The sequence below is a fragment of the Mus caroli genome, unplaced genomic scaffold (assembly GCF_978045245.1).
Source record: "Mus caroli unplaced genomic scaffold, Mus_caroli_1 scaffold_15, whole genome shotgun sequence".
Classification (NCBI taxonomy): domain Eukaryota; kingdom Metazoa; phylum Chordata; class Mammalia; order Rodentia; family Muridae; genus Mus; species Mus caroli.
Window position 1 is genome coordinate 27,428,272 of NW_028227270.1, and position 8,483 is coordinate 27,436,754.

Consider the following 8,483-nt stretch of genomic DNA (forward strand, 5'->3'; position numbering starts at 1 on the left):
GGGTTTCTCTGTGTAGCCCTGGCTGTCCTGGAACTCATTCTATAGACCAGGCTGACCTCGAACTCAGAAATCCGCCTGCCTCTGCCTCCCAAGTGCAGGGATTAAGGGTGTACGCCACCACTGCCTGGCTATTTTCTGGATTCTTTTCCAGGTAAAACATTCAGGGAAATATAACAGTTTAAATCATACCATGTGTTGGTATGCTGTCTGGGCTCCACCCCCACAGTTATCTGGCAATAGCCAGGTAGGCCTGGCCCACTATAAAAGGGGCTGCTTGCCCCCTCCTTTCTCTCTTGCCTCTCTTGTCTCTCTTACTCTTGCTCTCTCGCATCTTGCCCCCTTGTTCCCCCTCTCTTCCCATTCCCTTCCCCCCCTCTCTCCACATGGTCATGGCCAGCCTCTACTTCTCTACTCTCTCCTCCTCTCTTGCCTCCTTCTCTGCCTCTACTACCCTCCCCATTCCCTAAATAAACTCTATTCTATACTATACCATCATGTGGCTGGTCTCTCAGGGGGAGGGATGCCTTGGTATGGACCTGTCGAGGCACCCCTTTCCCCATACCTCCATAGGCAACACCTCCATAGAACATAATCTTTATATATCTTTATCTTTTTATAATCACAACACCATGGACACATCCATCTTGGATCCTTAGCTAAGTATGGTGGCCTCTGTTGCCATGGAGACAGCTTTGTTATTGGTTGGGCTCTCCCAGGGAACAGGTACTGGGTGACAGTAGCTTTGAGCACAGAGGAGGCCTGGAGGCCAAAGCAGTCCCTGTGTGACAACTCCAAGGCACTCTCATGCTGCTTGGCTTTCTGACAGTGGGATATTTTTCCAGGTTGCCCCAAACACAGTTACTCATCTGTGTGCAGGCTTCAGGAGACTTCGATATGCTGCATTCTTCACTTGGAAGTTTTTTCTGCTGATGAGCCCAAATCCTCCTTCCTGTTATTCCCAAGCTCTTCCCACCAGAGATGCTCTGGGTCCTCTACGTTTCTCTACATTTCTCCAGCTTGTGTCCCTTCCTCATTTTCTGCCTCCAATTGTTCACCAACAGTACCCTTTGGTGACTCCTTAATGAAGTTTCCTGTGGCAAGGACCAGAGAAGGCACCCTAGACCAGCCTGGAAGGTAGACACTGCTTTTCTAAAGGCATACCAACTGTCCTGTGTGATGAAAAGCAGCATTCTGGGGGCTAGAGAGAAAAGCAATGATCTCCAAGCAGCTTTGTCTTTCAAACACAGCCTGGACTGTATGTCACAGAAAGTATATGTGTTACTCAGGGGATTCTCTCTGTGTTGAGAACCGTTACAGAATGTAGCATCTGACCAAGGAGCTTCGATTGCTTACAGTCACAAATAATTCAGTGTTCTGCCAGCTAACTCTAGCTAATTCTTGTTGTTGAAGAAGGCTATGTAATCATGTGTAATTATGAACTACATACTTCAGACTTAGTACTGAAAGTTTTGAGAAGAATATCTTGCTGTCCAGGAACTTCCCTGAAATATCAAGTAAGGTGCAACATCTGTCTAGGAACCCAGGGCTAGGGGAGTCATATTTTAATTTGGGACAAACCCAAAGCTCTGTGGCATGAGGTTTCCTCCACTCTTCCATTCAAGCCCCACTGTTTTCTACAGAGACCCCGGGACTGTATGATAGCCCAGTTCTATCTAGGTCTTATCCCGTCTCTCTCTTCCTCACTCATCCAAAGGAAACTGTCTTAGTTAGGGTTTCCATTGCTATGCAGAGACACCATGACCATGACAACTCTTATAAAGAACATTTAGTTGGGACTGGCTTAGAGGTTTAGAGGTTCAGTCCATGATCATCAAGGTGGGAACATGACAGCATCCAGGCAGGCATGAAGCTGGAGAAGGAGCTGAGAGTTCTTCATTTTGTTCTGAAGGGAACCAGAAGACTGTCTTCTAGCCATCTAGGAAGAGGGTCTATAAGCCCACTCCCAAAGTGACACATTTCCTCCAACAAAATGACACATTCCCACACCTATTACAATAAGGCCACACCTCCTAATAGTGCCACTCCCTGGACCAAGCATATTCAAACCACCACAGAAACCCAAGTTAAAAATGTTTCTAAGTAAACTTTGATACCATAAATGCTTGCATTTGGGCAGGCTAAGACCCTGGCAGCTCAGCTGCTTTACACTTTTTTTTTTCAGGTTGTGTTTATAGAAAGGAAAACGTCTGATCTAATTTTTACCAAGGCTACTTTTCTCTGCTTCCCCTGAGACTAAGAGTTAGCCCGAAGCCAAATAATCAGCCTGGCAAATTCACTGGCTCCTCACCCTGCGCGCTCTGCTCTGCTTCCAAATCTGAGAGGTAGAAAAACCCAAGCGTATATTCATGTGCGGTTTTCTTGAGGGAAAAAGAGCCGCTGACACCATCCAGATGGAGCCTGGGAGGCACTGGCTCCACTTAGGAGCAGGGAGACTTCTTAGGCAGCAGAAATAAGGACCTCTGTATCAAGTCACAGTGACTCCAGTTCACTGGAAGCTTGGGAGATAGAAAATGTGCCTGTGTCGGTCTTTATCGTAGAAGTCACGAGACAAAGGCATGTCTCCAGTATACTGTGGCTTTGGGAGGGACTCTGCTGTAGCCCAAAGATTTGTGGGCTGGAATTCTGGACTCCAGGATAGCAAAGCTGTAGTGAGAAAGCCTTTAAAAGGTAGAACCTGGTGGAAAGGGTTGAGGTCATTGGGAATATTAAGCCTCAGAAGGGACTATTGTGGCAAGTTGCTGGTTAGCTCCAGGGACACAGAGATGTATAAAAAGCAAGAGTTCTTTCATCTGTTCATTGGCCTTCCCAGCTTATCAATACTCTTTCCTGGCAAAGAGACTCACCGGTGGTCTTCCATGTAGCCACGTAGCTCTCACTTGAGGCAAAACAGATAAGGATGCCTAAGATTGGACTTTCCTCTTGAACAAACGAATAAAATTACTCTGTGTGTGTGTATGTGTGTGTGTGTGCATGAGCATGCACATGTGCCCATGCATACATATGGCAGGAAGTGGAAAATCAACCAGAGTCCATTCTCTCCTTCTATCATGTAGGTTTCAGGGACTGAATTCCAGTCACCAAGTACCTTTACCCACATTTTACTGTCCCTAATGTTGGATTTCCTAAATTGTGAGCTAAGCAACATTTTTCTTTACAAAGTACATGGTCTCGTGTATTTTGTTATAGCAACAGAAAATGTGCTCTGAGCAGCTTCTTTGGGAAGACAAAGGAACGGATTAGTAGCTCAGCATTACTGTAGAAAGGTGTTTACTCCCTGCCACCGCTGATCTACTTGATCCATTGACTCTGAGGTCAACACAGGAGTCCTGGATTGCTCCACTTTCTGGTTGTTCTCTAGGAACGCTGACCTAGCCTGGTGTATGCGCTGCAAAGTGCATAAGCAGAAGCACATAAGCAGTGCAGAAGCAGCCAAGAGCAAGAAGGCAAGAGGCCATCGAATGTTAGTACTCTGGGTGCACCAGGGGAAGCCTGAGGAGGCTTAGCTCTCTCTAGCCAGTTCTCATATCATGAAGCCAATGGCAAACAAAAAGAATCTGCTGGGTTGAACCCTAAAATGAGTGGAACGTGAAAGAAAGGATCGGAGAGAGTTCAGGACAGTGTCCTGGAGTAAACGTTCTGTGCGGTCAGGACAGTTTCTCTGAGCATGAGCAGGGTCCACATTCACACTTTATGGACTTCTTGGTGCGTGATGACTCTGGCTTAAGTTCATATACTATATCCAGACACACAGCTGTTTCATCTGCCTCAGCCACCTCTGGGCTCAAGAAGATCCAACATTGAAAGAAAAGATTTGCTTTTTTTAAAAAAGATTTATTTATTTATTATATGTAAGTACACTGTAGCTGTCCTCAGACACTCCAGAAGAGGACATCAGATTTCGTTACGGATGGTTGTGAGCCACTATGTGGTTGCTGGGATTTGAACTCGGAACCTTTGGAAGAGCAGTCGGCACTCTTAACCACTGAGCCATCTCGCCAGCCCCGATTTGTTTGTTTTTTAACTTTATTTTTATGTATATACATAGTTTGCTTACATAGACATGCACCACATGCCTCTAGAGGCCAGAAGAGGGTGGTGTAGCCCCTGTGTCTGGAGTTACAGATGATTATGAGCTGCTATGAAGGTGCTAGGAACCAAATCCTAGTTGCCTGGAAGAGCAACCAATGCTCTTAATCATTGATCAGCCCCTATGTACTTATTTATGTATTAAAATATGGAATGCTTCAGAATTTTGTAAGTCATCTTTGGGTGGAGGTCATGGTAATCTCTGTATCATTCAATTTTTAGAATGCACTGTCAAGTTCAGATCACTTATTTCTGATCATGTATACCTGTATGCTTATGTACATGCGAGTGTAGTGCCCATGTTGGATAGAAGGGGTACTGGATCCTTTGGAGCTAAAATTACAGGTGGCTGTGAGCTGCCCACTGTGGGCACTGGGAGCTGAATCAGATTCTCTGTAAGCGAAGTTTGTACCTTCTCTCCAGCTCCAAGATCTATTATCTTGAATGGAAACCAAACCTCTGTTGTGGAGTTTTAAAACCTATGGACTTTTAACTAACAATTTGTTGCTTCACATTGTAACACCCCCACCCCCACCCCTCCTTCTGATTGGTGGGTCTAAAGATGCTGAGCACAAAGACCTCTGTTCTGAACCGGTGTATTTGATCCTCTCAACTAGAAGTGCTTTATCTCTTACAAAGCCCCTTGTGAAAGTCTGTCTAGGTTATGGCCATAAAATGATAAGCCTCCTTCTATTTCTTTCTGAGGCATGATTTCACGATGTAGTTTATGCTGGCTTTGAGCTCATGATCCTCTTGCTTCAGCCTCTTGAGTGTAGGGATTACGGGGATACTTCCCACGCCCAGGAATAACAAACATTTAAATAGTCACATTAGAATGTGTATATAACCTGAAGAAATGCCGGTCTGGAGAGCATCTTTTATTCAAGTGGGGTCACCTTTGTTCATGGCATTTAAAAAAAAAAGATTTATTTATTTTATGTATGTGAGTACACTGTCGCTCTCTCCAGGCACCCCGGAAGAGTGTATCCGATGGTTATGATGTGGTTGCTGGAAATTGAACTCAGAACCTCTGTAAGAGCAGTCGGTACTCTTAACCGCTGAGCCATTTCTCCAGCCCCTGTTCATGGCATTTTTAAAGTCTTTCCTGAGTAGTATTTAAGATGACTTGAACACAAGCAGAAAAATGTCACCTGGTTTGATAGTCATAGCATGCTTTCCTGATCCGGTGAAATTTTCTGTCTTTATGTAACATTTAACCCCAACTTTCTCTCTTTTATATCATGAACAGATACCCAAGAGACCCCTTGGTTTATGTTAATGGTACTAACTTTTTTCCTCCGGAAAGTCCAGAAAATACCACGACCAAGCAACCATGAGATCGTCCATACAGGACTGGCAGAACAATAGCTTTTGGCTCCCATCCCAATTTCTTTGGGAGGTGAGTGACTATCTGACTATCAGACATGTAAAGAGATTGACAGTCAAGAGTTGTCATCATAAGTCATGAGAGTTGATCCCTGTTAAGTTAGGGAATTGTTCTTGGATCTGTCTGTGAGCTGGCACCATGTACCTCTAATGTAGACCTGGATTTGGTCAGCATCATTTTTGGCAACAGATCTGTGAATGATTGATAACTGAACATTGGTCAGTCAAATTGAAGCTGGCTATTGCTAATGGGCAGAGAGATTGCTAAGGAGAAAAAAATAACTAATTGATGTTTGAATTCCCACAAGGCATTCCAACTATGGTTTTGCCTCTTCTTGGTATAACAAAAGACTGGCGCTTGAGTAAATCATAAGGAACAGAAGTTTATGCTTTTAGAGGGTAGAAGTCTAAGATTCAGGCAGGCAGGTCAGTGTCTGGTGAAGGCTGGGCCCTGCATCTAAGAAGACACTGTCTCTTTGGGAGGGGACAAGTGTCTTCACATGGCTGAGGTACAGAAGGACAAACAGTCCTAAGTTCTTCCCTCAGCTCTTTGGCATTCATGTGACACATGAGGCTGGCCCTGGAAGCACAGAGCCTCCTAAAGTCCTGGCTCTTAATTCATTGCTCATTTTTGGGGGGACATGAGCATCCCAGTCATGTAAAGAGTATGGACTCAGGAGCTGACTTGGGCTAATGGCTGGGGAACAATCTGCTACCCCACGTCCCAATCACCCCTTATCCTGCCTTATCTAACCTCCCACCTTCAGAGACCCCTGAGATCCAACTACCAAATGGGGAGAATGGGGGAGATTCACCTCCCCCATTCACTTCTGTATTATCCCTATCCAGGCCCACACGTTTGTCTCTCTCTATAGTCTCCTGCCTACAAAGCATGATGCCGATTAGTCAATCCTTCCCGTATGAATCCCCAAGCGCTGGGCTCTTTGGTTGCTCTGTGTGAGGGCATCTTTGTTATCAAGAGGCGATAAGCTGAGCTTGTTCCCTTTCTCAGTGTCCAGCCCAGAGCTTGCTCTCCCGTATTCCTCCCGCCTCCCACTCCTCCTTAGTAAGCAGGTGGGCTTCCTTCAGCCCATCTCTTCAGAATGCTCTTGTGTGTCCACTTTGAAGCTGCAGCAGACACCTGAGACAACAGGGTAAGTGTTCCAGTCCACTTCCGCTTGGCTGTTGCTGCCACCTAACCTTTTTCTTATCCTTCCTTGGATCTGCCTTCAGTCTGGCATGCTTCACCCCGCCATCCAAGGTCATCTGAAACGCTAGTGAATCACAGGGAAACTTCCTCTTCAAACAGAGCTATGAATCATAGAAAAATAATTTTTATCTACTTTATAAAGTGGGTGTAAGATGCACAATGGTATATTCATTCTTAGCCTTGAAAATGAGCCCATTTTTGGGGTATTAGCTGTTTGATGCTATTGTGTGATACGCAGTATGTCTTCCTTCATTTTACATTCAAAGACTGGAAGATAAAGAGAAATATTTCTGCCAAAAAATATCCAAGTGTTTTATGAGTTTCCTGAGAGCCTTTCTTCTACCTTTGATATTCATATCGCCTTCCTTTAAAGAGCGCATTGTGTCCTCTGTCAGTTCACTCTCCTTTGCTGGTGACTGCTCCAGTTTCTACCAGATTCTTCTGAGTGAAAGACAGACAGACAGACAGACAGACGCACAGAAAGAGGGAGAGAGGGAGAGAGAACAGCTTTTGAACTTCACTGCCTGCCTCATCCAAGTACCTGTGTTCTGCATTATCTTTCTGTATTACTTACAGCGTTGGAAAATCAGCAGGACCAGAGGGGAGATGATGTGGTGCCTGGGGAAGAACTGGTCTAATAAGGGCAGAGTATGTGTGTAGGCATATCTTGTTTAAAATGGGGGTGGGGAGGAGTTCCCCAGTCAACATTAAGTTATGATAACTTTTACTTTCCCAAGCACTCTTTGGAGCTTAGATGTCAACCACTGGAAAAGGCAGGTTTGCTATCCCAAGGAAAGGAGATAAGCCTTCCACGTGTAGCTTGTCCCGGGCAAGATGGAGATAAGGACTGATGGGAGCCAGCAGGGAGTTCACAGGAGCTCAGCAGAGGGGAGTGTGTTCAATCACAGAGCCAGGAAAACCTTAGAAGGTTCGACCCGGGAACCCGAGGGGAACTTACTGACACTGTTTTGACCTGGGACCATCTGAGCCAGGCTCAGTCCTGTGATAAGATAGTGATTCAGCCCTGAGTCTTCAAGGAACAACACCCACAACAATAGCAAGAGGCAGATAAGAGAGAAAAGCACAGCAAATCGCTTTAAGTGCAGTTTCTCAGGGTCTTCAGAAACAAGACCCCAAGGCTCGCAGAAAGTTGTTCATGCTTACGGTTAGGCTTGATGAAGGCTGGGCAGCTGCATACAAATTCAGCTGGACAGAAAGCATCAGATCATTAAGAGATGGAAGGCAGAAGCCAGCAGAGGAAGAAAGGGGTCAGAGATGCCGTGCTTTGGATGGAGTCCCTCACTTCAGCTCAAAGTAATCAGCATACCAAGGCACAATACTTTGGGGTACCATTTTTTTTTTGAGTTTTGCTGAAGCCTCATCAAGGTTACAGCTCCCAGCTTCAAGTCCTGTTTTGCCGGAAGTGGGAAGTGTCCCTCTCCAGCCCAGACTTCTGGAAGTGACCTCTATTTGACCCTCGCTGCTGTCCATCCCGTGCTTTAGCGTTGGTGTGGCTGCTTTAGAAGAGGTCGTTGCTCACACAGCCGAGTTTCATGAACTGTTATGATTGAAGGTCATTTTTCTTAGTGACACAAGAAAGGATGGGAGCAGGGCCTTGTCCTTTTCATAGCTGTACCCTGAACTAGAAGATGGGGAAAGTACAAAGACAGACTGGAGAGCTGTTGGGACCAGTCCCCAGTCCCTAGTCCCCAATCCCCAAGTGAGTCCTCTGGATTGCTGCTTTCTGATGTTCATAGCTTTAAGTGGCTGACCACTAACA

General features: G+C 45.6%; 1 pseudogene; it reads right to left on the bottom strand.

Annotated features, from left to right (window-relative positions):
• Positions 1 to 4,249: 4,249 nt before the first annotated feature.
• Positions 4,250 to 4,349, bottom strand: LOC115029201 (U6 spliceosomal RNA; annotated as a pseudogene).
• Positions 4,350 to 8,483: the final 4,134 nt, after the last annotated feature.